The 17,092-nt window shown below is 54.0% G+C and overlaps 1 pseudogene across 1 annotated transcript; it reads right to left on the reverse strand.

Annotated features, from left to right (window-relative positions):
- Positions 1–8,896: 8,896 nt before the first annotated feature.
- LOC306648576 (uncharacterized protein C6orf136 homolog) lies at positions 8,897–14,740 on the reverse strand (annotated as a pseudogene). Its single transcript has 2 exons — positions 14,651–14,740; positions 8,897–9,587 (listed from the first exon to the last, which is right to left on the reverse strand). The product of its transcript is annotated as an uncharacterized protein C6orf136 homolog (transcript).
- Positions 14,741–17,092: the final 2,352 nt, after the last annotated feature.

Raw genomic sequence — 17,092 nt, forward strand, 5'->3', positions numbered from 1 at the left:
AGACTTGGCGGTTCCTTGGTCTGGATTACGACTCGGACGACCTGGGGAGGTGGGCGCAAACATCCGTGGCAATGCAGTCACCCGGGAAGAAGGAGGAACAGGACTGATCCCCTGCTGGGCGCGGTGACTCGGGCCTGTAATCCCAGTGGTTTGGGAGGCTGAGACAGGAGGATTGCTGGTTCGAGGCCAGCCTCAGCACTTAGAACCTGTCTCAAAATTTAAGAGGGGCGGGGCGCTGGACATTTAGCTCAGTGGTCAGTTGTCCCCGGTTAAATCATCAGTACCAAGAAGAGAAAACTGACCCATGGCTGTGGTGATCTGGCTGGTTGGCTTTTTTTCCCCCTTGGAGGAAGGAGCCTCTGGGGAGGGAGGGGCAGGGTCTTCCTGCTGGGCCAGCCCTCTGCCCAGGAGCTACTTCCCCAGCCTTTTCATTTTGTATTTTCAGTCTCACTAAGTTGCCAGGACCACCTTGTTGCTGCCGGATGAGAGTCTGGGGTGGGAGGGGTGGGGTTGAGGCAGCTGCAGGAGCTCAGTGTCTGCAGGAGGAGAAAGGCTGTTTAGGGAAGAGGCTCTGCAAAGTCGTGGTCAAGTGTGCAGGGCAACGAATTGAGGGTTTCAGCCATTTTCGAGAGAAGAGCCAGGGCTTGGGTAGACTTGTGAGGGGCGTGAGCCTCCCGGCCATCCGGCTCTGGCACTGGCTTGGCATTCCTAGCTGAAACTCCCTTCCTGTCAAACATGGGCTCCTCCCCTCCACCCGCCCTCTGTCTTCCCTTCTGTCTGTTCCCGGTACCTCATGTGCAGAGGCATGCTGCACCGGTCCCTCACGTCTGGCTTACTTCACAGCTGGGTAGTTAAGGCTGGCCCTGGTGCAGCGAGTCAGGATTTCCTTCCCGGTCAGGGCTGCGTAATACTCCCTTGCTGGGATAGACCATGTGTGACCACCCACCAGTCCTTTGACAGGGAAGGGGTTGCTTCCTGCCCTTGGCCGTTGGGAACAGGCTGCTGTGGATGTCAGTGTGCAGCTAGAACAGGTGTGTGGAAAGGCCTGGGGTGCGGGGAGAGGGCGGCTGTGCAGATGGGGACGTGGCCTCTTGCTGGTGACCTGAGTGTGCAGGAGAAGGTTACAGGTGTGGGCAAGGCACACGGGGCTCCTGAGAAGGACCCGATATTCAGATAGGCCTGTGGCCGTGTGTGTCCGAGTGGACTTTGTGCACCTGATGGACAGCCAGAGCGTTCTTCTCACCAACGTGGTGCGTGCGTCTTGTGCACGCACACTGCGCACACCCCCCACACCGCGCACCCTTACGCTCTGTCCAGATGGCCGTGGTCTTCTCAAGTTTTCCATTACGTACTTTCTTTTTTAAATTCTATAAACTGATACATGAAACTACATATTGACTGGGTGGGAGATGGCGTATTGATAACACCACTGTGTAATTTTTATGTCTCTTCAAACACTTCTCGATGGTGAAAGCATTCCAACTCCTTTCTCCTGGCTCTTGAAAGACACCCCGTGTGGAGGTGTTCCCCAGTCGCCCCGAGCAGAAGCAGGCAGCTCCTCCCTCCGTGGGCTCCAGCTGGGTACCCACCGAGGCTTGGTGAGCCCCCGGCTCAGTTGCTCCTGTGAGCGTGTGTCCTCCGCTCTCCGTGCCTGCTCCATGCCACTGGACGTGAGCGTCTCCAGTTGCACCTACGCCCTCCGAAGTTGGCGGAGTGCGTTCTCCGTGCCCAGTGGTGTTCGGTGCTGCTGGGTATGGTCAACTTCATCCGTCGATGGATGTTGGGGCTTCTGTCCTTGGCCGCTGTGGCCTGTGCTGCATGGGCGCCGGCTCAGAGGGTTCTTGGACTATTGGGTGCGCCTCCTCTGGATGTGCACCCTGGCTGGGGCTGCTGATGGGGGTTCTGGTCCTCCTCGGTGAGGGACCTCCCACCCTTCCCCGAGGCCGCCCCAGCGACCCTCACCAGCACCGCCAGGGCTCCCGCTCCGCTTTCTGGCTGCTCCTGCTGACCTCGTCTGAACCAGCCGTTCTCACTGGGCCGGGACCGCACTGTGGTCTTGGTGCACATCTCCCTCCGGGTTAGCGGTGCTCAGAATTTTCTATGTACCTCTTGGCCACTTTTGTGACGTCTTGGAGGAAGGCCTGTTGCCTGTTTTGAACAGGTTTTCCTGCTACTGGGTTCAGCCCCTGGCAGGTGGTGGGCGCCGACCTGTGAGATGCCGTCTCCGCGGGTTTTCTCCCATCTGGACCTCTCCCTTCGCCCCCTTGGGGGTCTCCCTGCCCTGCAGGAGCTCCTGTTGGGTGGAATCACACTCCTCAGTTGGCTTTTGTTTCCCGAGTTTGGGGCCCGTATGCGGAGATCCCTGCCCATTCCCCTCCCTAGTCAACCTAGGTTTTCTTGGAGCGGTTGGTCTTGGAGACTTCATGCAGGTTCTAATCCACTTTGAGGTGATTCTATCCAATTTCCCCAGCACAGTTTATTAAAGAAGACTGTCCTGTCTCTGAGGCCTGACCTCAGGCGCTGTTACGGGTAAGCGGGCTTCAGAGGGCAGGTCTAATTCCAGCACTCTGTTCTGTTCCCCGGTCTATGGTTTGAAGCTGGGTTGTGTAATGCCTCCAGAGTTAGTCTTTTTGCTCAGCCTTTTTTTTTTTTTTGCCATTTAGTGTGTATTGTCCTTCTATATAAATTTCAGAATTTTTTTTTTTTTTAGTTCTATGAAAAAGTCCTTGAGTTGGGCACAGTGCATGCCTATAATTCCAGTTTCCTGGGAGGCTCAGATGGGAGGATGGCAAATTCAAGGCCAGCCTAGACAATTAATGAGGTTCTAAGCAACTTCTTGAGACCTTGTCTCAAAATAAAAAGGGCTGGGGAGGTGGCTTAGTGGTTAAATGCCCCTGGGGTCAGTCCTTTGTGCAAAAAACAAAAGTCATTGATGTTTTGGTAGGGATTGCATAGAATCTGCAGGCTTCTTTTGGTTTGTATTTTGGTAGTTTCTTTAATTCGTGAACATTGGATGTCTCTTTTGCATTATCCTCTATTTTATTCACAAATGTATAATTTCATAGTAGAGCTTTCACCTCTTGGGTTGAATTCGTTCCTAGGTATTTTGCAGTTATAAATGGGATTGCATTCTTGATTATTTTTTTTTCTTCGGATAATTCAGTATTGGCATATAGCAACACTCCTGATTTTTGTATATTGATTTTTGTATCCTGCAATTTTGCTGAAATCATCCTAAGAATTGTGGGGTTTTCTGTGTACAACATTGTGTTACCTGCAGAGTGGCGCTTGAACTTCCGATTTGGACGCCCTTTCTTCATTTCCCTAGCCTGACGGTCTTGGCTGGGACCTGCGGGGCTGTGCTGAGTGAACCAGGACGTGGTGTCCTTGTCTTGCTCCAGATCTTGGAAGGCGTCCAGCTGTCCCCGTTTAGCGTGGCCTTGTCGTGTGGTGCTGCGCGGTGGCGCCTACCTTGCTGTGGCCTCCACTGTGAGGGTGTTGAGACCAACACCCCATGTGCTTGTGTTTGGGGTGGTTGTGAGCCGCGTGCTGAACCTGTTAGTTCAGGAGCTGTGCCCGCGGACCTGCCTCTGTGGACGCCTGGCACCCTGGGGTGGAGTGCTTGCTGACAGTGAATCGTCTCTCCAGCGCGGCAGCGTGGGGTTTCCGGAACCTGGGTCGGGGTTGTGCATCCAGTTAAGGGAACACTGGCCTGTCACGTGCTCCCCTGCACTGTCCTGTTCCGTCTTCGCATCCCAGTCTCACTGGCCTCGTAGACTGAAGTACAGGAATGTCCACTCACTGGACTTCTGGTCGGTTTTTCAACATCTCCTTATAAATCGGCTCCTGGAGTCGCTGAACACTCTGCTCTGGGTCTCTGATCTGCTTCTGCCCCGGCTCTCGCCCTCCGTCCTCTGGCCTTGTTCTCCCTCCTTGTGGCACGTGGTGGTCTGAGGTCCTTCTGCCTTGTCATTGCAGGTGTGGATTGCTACCAGTTTCCTTCCTGGAGCTGCTTTGGCTTGTCCCCTGGGTTCTGACGTCTGCTTTCCATTTTCATTTCTTCCAGGGAAATTTTCAGCTTCCTTGAATTAACCTTGGCCCATTGCTTGTTCATCACCAAGTTTATCCACGTGTTGGCATGGCGTTCCAAGTCCACCTTGCTGCTGCGTTCTGGTTTGCATGGTGGCAAAGGCTCTATCCAGTCCACCTCCCGGGAGCATTTAGGATGGGTCTGGTGGGAACAGATGTTCTCACTCAAAGCTGAAGGACTGGCTCTCTCCTTGGTTCCCGCGGGGTGGCTTTGCTGAGCGCCGTTTTCCTGGTTTGCCGTCTTCCCTTAGCGTTGAAGACCTTGTCCCCCTGCCTCCAGCCTAGAAGGTGTCTGCCCCGAATCTGCCAAGACGTGGCAACACCTATTGTCTTCTGGTGTTTGACCCCTGTCTGCCCAGCGGCGACGAGTCTCGGGGTGGCCTGGGTCGAGTTGGATCTGATCTCGACCTTCCTGTGCCAGCGTATGTGCAGCCTTTTCTAGTTTTGGGACCTTTTCTGTTACTGTCCCTGTGAATGAGCTCTCTTCCCCTTGGCCCCGAGCTTCCCTCGCCCTCCGGGTATTTCCGGGCTGTCACAGGGTTCCCACAGGCTCGTGACCTCGCGTGTTTTCCTCCTGGTGTACATTTCAAACAGCCCGTCTGAGACCACTGGTTCTTCGTCTCATCTGTTTTGCGACTGATGTCTTCCGTCATATTGTTAAGTTTGCCGAGTGCATTTCTCAGCTCAAGGATTTGTTTGGCTTTCCAGGTTTTGGCTCCGTCTCTTTCTGAGGGCGCACTGGCTTGTTTTCTTGAAGCTGCTTGCTTGCTCTCAGCTGTCGGGCTCTCCGTCCCAGAGTTCGTGCCTGGAGTTGCTCTACAGTCGGTGACGGTCTTGCTTTGTTGGTTAGGTGGGCTCGCGGACCCCGTGGGTCTCCGTGCTTGTCAGCACGTGGCATCTGCAGGCTGCAGCGCAGGTGTCTCCTTGCGTCTTTCCGCCTGGCTGCCTTTCCTGCCTGTCCCTCCAGGGATTCGAGCTGGCTGTGTTTCTCCTGATTCCGTGGTTACTCCCACGGTTCGGCACCAGACGGGGCCGAGTCCAGGTGTGGCCTGAGTCTGTGTTGCTCATTATCTGTCTTGGCCCCAGATGGTGCCCACGCCCGCTTTTGATCGAGTTCTGCAGATGGAGTATGTTCAGAGTGACCTGGGCTGGGCGTTGCCTAAGGGAAGCAGCCTCTCTCTGCAGCCTCGGCCTGGGCTGGCGTAGCCTGGGGCTGTCTGCCACCAGCGCCACGGGTTCACCCAGAACAGACTGGCCCTGGGTGTCTGTGGACGGCCTAGCAGCTCCCGTCCTCTTCAGTCAGACGCCCTTCCCTGACACAGGGTGTGGGGGTCTCGGCCACCGACACTCAACGCTGGGTTGCGCCCAGAGCCCACAGCCCAGTGAGCTGCCAGCACTGTCCGTCTGTCCTCTCTGCACCCATGCCGACCCCCTGCTGCTGAGAAGTGTCCTCGCTCCTCACCGGGATGGCTACCCAGCACCGCTCCTTCACGTCCAGGACCAGGGTATGCGAGCAGCAGAGCAGCTGGCCTGGGCCCTGTTTTGATACCTGTGTTTCTTGGAACGGCAGCTCTCTGCCTTCTCGCCCGCAGGGTCCGCCACCGCTGCCACGCACCAGGCCCGCAGGGGTGTTTGGTTTTGGTAAGTCCTCCGTGCACGGTGAGCCAGCCCAGTGCTGTTCTTGGGGAATGCTCGCTGTGACAGTCCACTGCACATGACAGAGGTGCCCACCGTCACACCAGCCACCACTCAGCTCCTGAGAAGGGCCCTGGGGACGCTTGGTGCAGGCCCGGGGATGGAAATGACCAAGGTTCCTTCCTCGGCTCCGCAGGTCAGCCCCGTGGCTCTGCCGTGGCTTCGCTAGGGACAGCTGTCCCTGGTGTCGCCCTCGGCACAGACTGCTTAGTAGCCAGCACTGAATCCCCTGGAGATGCAGCTTCCCCCAAGGTGGAGCCGAGGCAGGAAGCCGGCTCTATGGCAAGGCTGTTGAGGTAGCTCCTTCCTTCCTCCTCGGGTGTCGCCTGACCCCCATGGAAAGACCCTCCCTCTGGAGAGGTCCAGGCTGCTCCTGGGGCAGGATGGCAGCGCCTTTCTGAGCTGAGCCTCAGATGCTGAGCCTGTGTCTGCAGGTCCAGCTAGAGATCTCCAGAGGGAGGCTCAGGAAGAGCTGGGGAGTGAGGGTGGGCTGCAGGGCGGGTCCCCGGGCAAGGCAGGTGTCCTGCAAGGTCCCACGGAAGCCTGTCCCTGCTGGGTGACCTCCACCTGCCATCTGCCCAGACGGCTGTGCCAGGAGAGATGGGGCCAGAGCTGGTCATGCCTGGGCCAGCCCTGGGCCAGGGGGACGGCTTCCCCACACTCCTTGTCTGAGAGGACTCCGACCTGCAGGCAGAATCGCCTTCTTTTATTTGGGGAGGTGGTCCAGGGATTGGACTTGGGCATCGCCCACTGAGCCATGTCCCCATCTTTTATTTGGGGAGGTGGTCCAGGGATTGGACTTGGGCATCGCCCACTGAGCCATGTCCCCATCTTTTATTTGGGGAGGTGGTCCAGGGATTGGACTTGGGCATCGCCCACTGAGCCATGTCCCCATCTTTTATTTGGGGGGAGGGTGGTCCAGGGATTGAATTCAGGGGCACTCGCCCACTGAGCCACGTCCCCAGCCCTGTTTAGTATTTTATTTAGAGACAGGGTCTCACTGAGTTGCGTAGCGCCTCTCCATTGCTGAGGCTGGCTTTGAACTTGCGATCCTCCTGCCTCAGCCTCTCTGGCTGCTGGGATCACAGGCAAGCGCCACCATGCCCAGCTCTGAGTCGCCTTCTTGGCAGGGGGTGACCTGGGTTTGCTGTCTGAGGAGCTGGTCTTGAGTGGGTTCTGCTGTGGAGGTGGCTGGTCCTCCTGACCAGAACACACAAGGAGGAGGCAGGATCCAGAGCGCTTGCCTCCCGGGCACTGCAGGGAGCCCTTGAGGGGCATAATGGCCTTTCTCGCCACCCCTGGGACATGTCCAGGAGAACCCGTGGGTGGTCTGGGTCGCCTGTTGGACGAGTTCTCAGGTCCATGGGCTACTGGCAGTGCCTGCCCTCCCGGGAGGGGCCTCGCTACCGGAAGGCGGGTGGAGGTGCCGTCTGGCAGATGTTGCAGAGCGGGGTCTGCGGCCCCTTGCGTGGTGACTGAAGGCTTCCTGGTGCTCTGTCCGGGCGGCACGCTCTTCTCCCGGCCCGGCCTTGCGTTTTTCTGATGAGCAGACAGACAGACCGGCTGGACGGTACCTGATCCGACCCAGTGCACAGTCCCTGAGCCTCCCCTTCCCTGGGCCTCCCCGTCCCTGGGCCTCCCCGTCCCTGGGCCTCCCCGTCCCTGGGCCGGCGCTTCTTCGTGGGAGCTCGGCAGGTGGGGCCCGAGGACCTGAGTCCCATGAGGCAGGTGAGGTTCTGCAAGAGGAGGAATGTGGGCAATGGGCGAGCTGGGCGGCGCCCTGCTGGACATCCCGGCGGGCGTTAGGCAGAGGCGGAGCCTTGAGGGAGCCCTGGCATCGCGACGGAGCGGATGGTTCCCTCCGCCGCTCGGTTTGTGCCAGACACACGACGACTCTGAACATTCCGATTCGAAGGCTCCTGCTTGCCCCTGGACGTCCCAGGTCGTGGTGAAGGGTTTTGCTGTGGTGCGGAGTCGACCCGCGCTGAGGGTCGCTGTCCGTGTCCATGGGGACGCCTCCTCCCCCTCCCCCTCCCCCTCCCTTTCCTCCTCCTCCTCCTCCCCCTCCCCCTCCTCCCTCCTCCTCCTCCTCTCCCCCGTCCTCCCCCTCCTCCTCCACCCCCTCCCTCTCCCCTCCTCCTCCTCCTCCTCCTTCCTTTTTTTTATTTATTTAATAGTTCTGGATGTTCCTGTTGGTTTTTGAGTGTTTGATAGAATCCAGCTGCAATGCCCTCAGGTCCTGTGTTTTCTTGGTGGTGGTCTCACTGTTTTGTCAAAGATTTCACAGGAGGGAAAACATGGTTCTTCCATAGGCTGCCTTCACTGACGACTTCCAGTTCCACCCAGTTTCCTGCAGACATCTCATGTCATTCTGCATGGCTGCGCCATACTCCATGGTGCATGTATCACGTTTCTTCCCTCTTCGTGCTGGGCGGGTTGCACCGCACCCCCAGTGACTCACCACGACAGGCATGTGTGTGGGCCTCTGGCGTTGACCTTGACTCCCAGGGTGAGTGCTGGCGGGCACACGAGGCTCTGTTTGGGGACCTGTGTACTGCTTTCATGGTGACTGCACTAGTGGACCCACCAGGGATGCAGGCCTTCCTCTCCCCACATCTTTGCCATATTTGACTTCTTGTTCTCATACAGCCATTTTATAAGAGGGAGGGACAGAGAAAGTAGTTTTAATTTAATTAATAAAAATTTTGTGGATTTTTGGTTTTAGATTGTAAAGAATCGTTTACATTTATTCTTGGGATATTTTGTAGACGTCTGCTGAGTCCTTTTCATCTACGGCGTGATGAACTGTTTCTTGGGTCTGGATGATCTCTTGGTGAGTGTGGTGTCGAAGTCACCCACTGTTGCCATGGTGGGGACCCTCTTTATGTCCCATAATGCACGTTTTATAAAACTGGGTGCTTCAGTGTTTGGTGCATATATATTTACAATAATATCTCCTTTTTCCAGCCATATTGTTACTTTGTTATTTACGAGTTAAATTACACAGCAGCTTTACACAGCATGAGATGGAAAGGAAGGAGGGAAGAGGGGAAGCAGCCGGCTCCAGACTCTTGGCCATCTCCTCCTCCTTCTCTTGTGCACAGCAAAGGCTTCAGTGCTGCTTCCGCCCCGGTTCCTGGCTCAGACCTGGGAACACAGGTACCCTGGGTGCTGCTTCTGACAGCAACTTCACAGGTGTTGAAGGTGAGTGTGAAGGTCAGCTTGTCTAGGTGATGTCCACAAACGAGGCCACTGGAATTCAGGTAAAATGTGGAATAGGCATCGTAGGTCCGATAAAGCTCCTCTTTGTCACGCTTGTAGAAACGCAAAAAGAGCACGTGAATGGGAAGTCCTGTGAGCCTCCAGCAGGCTTGTAGGGGCCGATTCTCAGGGTGGCGGGTCAGCTGTAGAACCTCCAGCCGAAGTTGTGCAAAATGGTTCCAAGCCAGGAAGGGCAGAGGGCCAGTGACAAAACGTACCATGTCCGGCCCTTGGTTCGCATGCACAGAATCTCACTGATGAATTCCACATCCGATGAAAGGAGTATAGTCATGGGAGTGAAGGAAGAGTTCGTACACGACAGCAAGGTGTTCCTCCATACGAGGATCGCCTGATGGGGTGGGGGGGGGAAGGATGGGCAGTTCCAGGAGCTTGGAAAGGGGTCACAGCCCCAGGATGTGGGCAGGGAGTCCCTGAGAAAGGCTCCTGAGCCCATCTAGGCAGCAGCTGTGCAACTCTGGTCCTGGTCTCTCCTCCCCTTTTCCTGGAGGGAGAACCACCCATGGTGATTTGAGGGCCTGGATCTGAGGAAGAGGTAGTGGGGAAGGCCCAGGGACAGGCCGGGAGGGAAGACATGGGGGTAGGGGGACCATAGAAGAGGAGACGATGGGGAGGTAGTGGTTGTGGGGTGGGGCCAAAGGGGTGGGAATGGTAGAGTCCGAGGAGAAATCTGGTCCTGGGGTCGAGCCTGGTAGGCACGGAGGCAGGGGCCGAGACACCCCCCCCTACCCCACTGGGGTGGTACTTGATCTTCTGGGAGTGGAGGGTACCTCCCAAGTCCAGCCTCCAGTCTCCGGCCTCCTCACAGGGCTGAGCATGCCCCAGAGCAGCTTCGTGAAGGGGTAAGGGGTGGGGGTGAAGGGCTGAGGGGAGGGAAATGGAGATGTTCTGTATCTTCTTGCTGGGTGGTTCACTTTACCAAGATGTACTGAGCTTCTTTTTATTTTCTGGCTGCTTTTGGCTTGGAGTTTCCATTGTGTAATGAATCTAGCTAGTCCTGCTTGCTGTTGGATTCCATTTGGTTCTAATATCACTCTTTATCCTTGGCTGTCAGGCTGCCTCTGTCTTTGAGCCAGCTCATCTGCCTCTTTTATTTGGAGAATTCATATTACTTACATTCAGTGTTATTGAAAGATATATACAAATTTGTATCATTTTGTTTCTCTTTGGTTTTGTGAATATTCTGTGTTCATTTCTTTCTCCCTTGCTCATCCACTGAAACACTTTTGTTTATCTTCTTTTGCTGAGACCCATTTTTTCCTGTGTCCTTGGCTTGTATTTATCTTGCTTCCTCATTTCCCCATAGGATTACTTCCGGTATCTTTTGTCATGATGGTTTAGTAATCATGAATTCTTTCAGTTTATGCTTTTCTTGGAAAGCATTTACTTTTACAATTCTGAATGATAATTTTGTTGGATATAGTAATCTAAGTTGGAAATTATTGTCTTTCAAAGACTGAAGTATGTCATTCCACACCCTCCTGGCCTTTAGAATTTCTGCTGGATAGTCTGAATTATTCTGATAGGTTTGCCATTGTAAGTGACCTTGTCAGTGACCTAGTGTTTCTTTCTTGAAGTTCTGAATAGTCTTTATTCTGTATTTAAGTTTAACTACAGTATGACATGGAGAAGTTCTTCTCTGGTCATATCTATTTGGGGTTCTAAATCCACCCAGTGTCCTTATCACTCACAAGATTTAGGAAGATTTCTGCCATTTAGTGAATAGGGTTTCTCCTGAATAGCTTAACTCTCTCCTCTCTTCCTAAGATTTGAACACTGAGTTTTGTTTTTTTTTAATGCTGTATATTAAGTTGTGAAAGAACACAACGCAGTATCTCAATTTTTTGCATTTCCTAAGGGCTGCTTTGTGGCATAACATATGGTCTATTTTTGAGAAGGTTCCATGCGCTGCTGAAAAGAAAGTGAATCTGCTTATTGATGGATGGAATATTCTATATGTCTATTAAGTCTAGGTTATTGATTGTGTTACTGAGTTCTATGGTTTCTTTTGTTGGTTTTTGTTTGGAAGATCTATCTAGTGGTGACAGCAGTGTGTTAAAGTCACCCAGAATTATTGTGTTGTGGTCTGTGTGATTGAAATTGAGAAGGATTTGTTTGATGTACAGGGATAAACCATGGTTTGGGGCATAAATATTTACTATCGTTATGTCTTCCTGATTTATGGTTCCCTTAAGCAGTATGAAATGTCCTTCTTTATCCCTTCTGACTAACTTTGGCTTGAAGTCCACTTTATCTGATATAAGGATGGAAACCCCCACTTTTGTACTGAATCCATGTGCGTGGTAGGTTTTTTCCCATCCTTTCACCTTTAGTCTGTGGATGTCTTTTTCTATGAGATGAGTCTCTTGCAGGCAGCATATTGTTGGGTCTTTCTTTTTAATCCATTCTGCCAGTCTATGTCTTTTGATTGTTGAGTTTAGGCCATTAACATTCAGGGTTATTATTGAGATATAATTTGTATTCCCAGTCATTTGGCTTATTTTTGGTTTTTAAGTTGGCTTGGTTTCCCTTTGAGTGGTTTTTCTCTAAGGTAGTTCCTGCCTTTGCTGACCTCCATTGTTGTTTTTCATTTCCTCCTCATGGAATATTTTGTTGAGAACATTCTGTAGCACAGGCTTTCTATTTGTAAATTCTTTTAACTTTTGTTTATCATGGAAGGATTTTATTTCATCTTCAAATCTGAAGGTCAGTTTTGCTGGGTATAGGATTCTTGGTTGGCAACCATGTTCTTTCAGAGCTTGAAATATGTTGGTCCAGGCCCTTCTAGCTTTTAGAGTCTGGGTTGAGAAGTCGGCTACTATCCGTATTGGTCTCCCCCTATATGTAATCTGATGCTTTTCTCTCGTGGCCTTCAAAATCCTATCTTTAGTTTGAACGTTAGGCATTTTCATTATAATGTGCCGTGGGGTGGATCTGTTGTGATTTTGTGCATTTGCTGTTCTGTAAGCCTCTTGTATTTGATTTTCCATTTCATTGTTCAGGCTTGGGAAATTTTCTGATATTATTTCATTGAATAGGTTATTCATTCCTTTGGTTTGTATCTCTGTGCCTTTCTCCATCCCAATAATTCTTAAATTTGGTCTTTTCATGATGTCCCATAGTTCTTGGAGATTCTGTTCATGATTTCTTAGCATCTTCTCTGTTTGGGCAACTTTATTTTCAAGATTCAATATATTGTCTTCATTTATCTTTTTAAATGTTGCTACTAATTTCACGTGTTCAGTCTCAGCTTCCCGGTTCTTTCTTCAGCGTGATTGAACCAGCTAAGGAAGCTTTCTGTTGCATTTTTTAGCACAGTCACTATATTGTTCCTGTCTAGTGTTTCTATTTTGGTTTCCATGTGTCAAATTTTCTTTTTTTCACATCATTTTTTCGAATTCATTTATCTATGTATTTTTTTAACGCATATATTCTTGGCATTCTTTTTCCTATAACTTATAAATTTCCATCTTGGGAGGCTATCGTTGGGACTCTGGATTTCTGTCATTTCCTGGGTCTTTGTAGTCTTGTGTCCTCACACTGGTGCTGACACACTTGCAAAGGCAGCCACCTTTACTGACTTTGCCGACATTCTCTGGAGGTAATAGAGCTTCACTCCTTACACCTGCCTGGCAGTCTTGCTGTGAGGACTGTAACATCCCTTGGCTGGTGGAACTTGCTTTCAGGTTTTCTATGCACCCAGGCTGCTGCCTGGGCTCTGTATTCAGATGTGGCAGCTGGCTTTGTCCTGCTGGTTGGCAAGACCACTAACTGGGCTCTGGAATTAGACTGTGCTTCTGGGTTGGCCCTGCAATTACCAGTGAGTCAGCTTGGCCACAGAGTGTGTTTTTGGTGCTGTCCTGGCCTTTTGTTCTCCCTGGGCCGGGTCCGATGTGATATTCGTGGCTGCACAGAATGCTGTTTAAACTCCAGGAGTCGGAGGTCTAGTGCCTGTTTTTTTTCTGTAGTTCACAGCACTGGCCTTCTCTTACCCTGGATGGGGTCTGACAGTGGTCTTGTTGGAAGCTGGGGCAGCTGCGTAAGTTCCCAGGGATGACAGAACTGTTGCCTGGTGGCGCTTCCCTGAGCGGGTCCAGGATGTAATCTTTGAGGCCACAGGGGGCAGTCCTTGAGCTCCCGGAGTGGAGGACCTGGCTCCGGACATGGTCTTCAGGACCACAGGGGCCCCAGTTGAGTTCCCGAGTGCAGCTGAACCGTCACCGGGTCGCTGTTGCGAGTTTTGGCTTTGGTAGTGCCCCCCACTGGGCAGGGTCTGAAGGGCCCTATTGAAAGTGACTTTTGAGTTTGTTTAAAAGTGCCATTTATGTCCCAGGTGTGGCCTGCTAGTTTTTCAGAAATGACTGTGGGCATCTGCTTCCTCCCAGGGTGACCCCAGTCTCAGAGCACGCTAGACCTGGAGCCTGGCCGTCGAGGGCTTCAAGCCAGGTGCTCTCCGGCCTCTCCTCAGTGCGCCCGAGGGCTGTGTGGCGGGCTGGTGTCTGTGATGGGCTTGCTGCGGGAAGGTGTGCTGTGCTGTGTCCCGAGCGTGCTGGACCCCAGGGTCTCCCGCTCTTCATATCTACCTGGAGGTGTAGTCATTGTTGGTTTCTTCCCAAGCTCCCTGTGAGTGGAGAAGGGGTTCCTGGAAAGCACCTCAGGGTGTTAGCAAAGCCGTGTCTGCTCCCTGATCCATTTCCCTCTGGAAGTGGTGGCCCTGGAGATTTCTCTGTGCTCCTTAGTGGGAGGGGTACAGTCCAGGAGGACCGAGTTACCTACCTCATCAACTCGGGTGGTCAATCGAGGGGACAGACAGGGGGACCAGACTCATGACCACTTCTGGGGGCTTCCCCTGCTTTCATTTTCTGTGGATGACTGTGGATGCTCCGTCTGTGGGGAGCAGAGGCTGGAGTCTCACTTGCTCATCGCGTGGCCTGGGAGGTGCTGTGAAGGATTACAGAAGTGTTAGTCGTCACGGCAGCGAGCTGGTCCTGGCTTGGGGAGCTCTGCCTCTTAGAGGTGACTTTGTGAATGGTCACAGGGACAAACAGACTCAGGTGAGTTGAGGAATCGTGTCTTCGTAGCGTTCACGTCTTCATCTGAAGTTCCCAGGCCCAGGGTCTTAAAAGCCATGTGCCGTGCTGCACCTTAGGAAGCCCCCGGGGAACTCGTGGTGGCAGTTCGGCAGTCAGGCCTCTGCAGGATGCATTCAGGTCCTTCTGCCCTGCCTTTACCTCTGTGGATCTCCTAGCTTGCCCTGCACATTCCCTCAGGATGAGGGAAGGACCTGGTCTGTGATTCTGCTACTCCTCTGTCTATGCTAAGTGGTTGCTTTGCACGTGGACAATACATGGGGGGGGGTGTGTGTCCTCCCTGGTCAGGACAGCATCCTCTCCCAGGGTGGAAAAGAGCAGATGGAGGGGAAGTTCCTCCATGGAACCTGAAGTTCCGCGGAGTGCAGGCAGGTAGGAAGAATGCTGGATCAGGTGGGATTCTGCACCTGGGCACAGGGAGCCTGGCGCCACAGAACAGCCTGTACCTCACAGCTTCAGGTCAGGAGATGGAACGGGCCCCTGACCCTGGCACTTACCCATCTGTCCGAGTTCAAGACACGCACACTCTCAGCACCTCGAGTGATGTGGGAGCGGGAGGAATCTGAACGGTGGAGGAGAAGAACCATCTCGAAGCAGAAGCAGTGTTCAAGTCCCGGCTGTGGCGGGCGTGCTGGGGAGGCCCCGCCCTTGCCGCTGGCGGTGGGGAGCCCCAGCTGTGCTGTCGTGGACTGCCAGGTCTGCTCACGAGCTTCCGTGCCCAGGGATTCAGAGCTCACGCTCCTGACAGACCAGATGCGCAGCCTTGTCCCAGGGCATGAGATTGGCCACAGCAGGTGTGTTCCAGTGACCGGGCTTCGCCCACAGGGCAAGGGCGTAACTGACTCGTGTCCTGCTCCCGGTGACTCGGGCCCAACCTGTACAGAATTCACGTGAGCAAGCAGTTTCGTGGCATATGGGAGAGGAGTGTGTCTTCGGGTCCCCGAGTATTTCTAGGAAGAGACCACGAGGAGCCAGCACACCTGAGGCAGCCCGGGGACCTCCGAGCCCGGCGGTGGGAGCGAGGCCCCCCTGATGACAGCCACTGTGGCTCAGGTCCACGCCCACTTTTCAAGATGATGGTGTTTGTGTTTGGAGTTTCAGCTCAGAAAACCATCACCAGGCTGGAGGCAGCCCTTGGGTTCTCACTGTGCAAAAATTACAGCAGCAAATAGCCTGGTGCCTTAAAAGTTGAAGTCAGCGAGTCCAGCCAGGAGGTGGGGAGTTTCCAGAACCGTCCGTGGTTCATTTGAAACCTGGGAGGTAGAGTTCGTAGCAGTGGGTGGATTTCTTTGAGGAAGGCTGCCTTGATGTCAGTGACGGGGATCTGTGACAGTGTCTGTTCTGCTGCAGATTTGTCAAAAGATGAGGGAATTTCACCTGGTTCCTAAGGTCTTCTCAGGCGGCTCTGGATCCAGCCTGGGGAGAGTGAAGCTGTGGGCCTCGCCCACCCTTGTGGGTGCTGAGAGGATCCAGTGCTTCCTGCGTGGGTGCACGCCTGCTGCGCTTGTCGGGTGGACCCCTCGGCTCGGCTTGAGCACCTGTCCCGATAATGGTTTTGGGTGCAGTTCACTGAGGGGTCACCAGAGAGCACCCCTGTTCGCAGCTTGTTTGGGGAGAATTCTCACCCCAAAAGGGAGGAGATGGAGACGGAATGAGTAGGCTGCCCGGGCCACACGGTGGTAAGGGTTCCACTGGGACCCCGTGCCGGCCTCGCCCCTCGGGTCTCCTGCTGCTGCTTGAGCACGATGCCGTGAAGACGCGAGTTAGCTGGGGAGCTCCTCCCCATTCAGGCCCAGCTGTGACTCCGCTCTAGGGACTTGGGGAATGGTCCATTTTGGGAATTCCGACTGAAGCCACTGGAAAGTCACGGCTGCAGTAAGAATATTTGCTCTTGGTGGGACTTGTGCTTCCGGTTTGGTGCCAGCAGGGACCTCCAGGTGCTGCCTGTGGACAGGCGTAGCTTCCGGGCTGCCTTCCTGGGGAGCTCAGCAAGGCCCTGGCTCAGCCTGTCTGCAGAGCTGTTGTGCGTTTGGTATTGACCCGACCTGCACCTCAGGAGTCCCTTCACCCTCCCACATTTTGGAGAGACCAATGTACAAATGCAGACCTGACCGAGCCCCTGTGAAGTGCCAGGGCTCCGTGTGTGTAGAGTCTGATTTGTACACACGAGTGTCTGGTGGACAGATTCCGTGTGTTTGTGAGTTGAAGATCTGAGCCAACACGAGTCAGCCACGGGCTTGGCACTATAACGGATGTTCCTTTCTGAATCGTGGTGACCACAGCTATTTGCATCCTGAGGAAACTGGACCTCACAGAAGCCAGCTGGTTTCCTAGCCGTGTGACGACGGGAGAGAAGAGCAACAATTCGAGTCCCGTTTTCCTCAGCTCTGGAGCCATCTGCAACCACCCCACAATCGACCCCTTCAAAATGCCCTCGTAGCTCTGAAACCAGTGGCCCTTGGGCTGGTACAGTCGGAACGTTACTTCTAACGCGAGCATCACTGTGGTCCTTGGGGCACCTGCACGATCCCGGGAGGCAAAGAGGTTGGAACAGCTTGCCGGGGTGCTGGTGGGTGGAGCGTGGTCAGGGGTGAGCGCTCTGTTCCCTCTGGGCCCCTGGGGTCTGCAGAATGCAGGGAGGGCAGCCTGACTGGGGTCTCGGGAGCCTGGTGAGAAGTCAGTCGTGGGCGGCTGTGGCCTCCAGGCCAGCTGTGGTGCCGTGCGGCCCACGTTGGGATGGAGACCCGCGGAGCTCCGGCCTCTCCCGTGCTCCGGGCAGGGCTGACCATTCCCTGGTCTGCCGCAGGTGCTCCTGCGTGTCTGACTTGGGACACGGCTCCACCTCCTGCAGGGTGGTTCTGCACAACCCTTGCTGAGACATCTGAGCCCGTCGAGCCAGTCCCGCAGGGGAACCTGGAAACCGGGAGACCCCGAGACCC

The sequence above is a fragment of the Sciurus vulgaris genome, assembly GCF_902686455.1.
Source record: "Sciurus vulgaris genome assembly, chromosome: 17".
Lineage (NCBI taxonomy): Eukaryota > Metazoa > Chordata > Mammalia > Rodentia > Sciuridae > Sciurus > Sciurus vulgaris.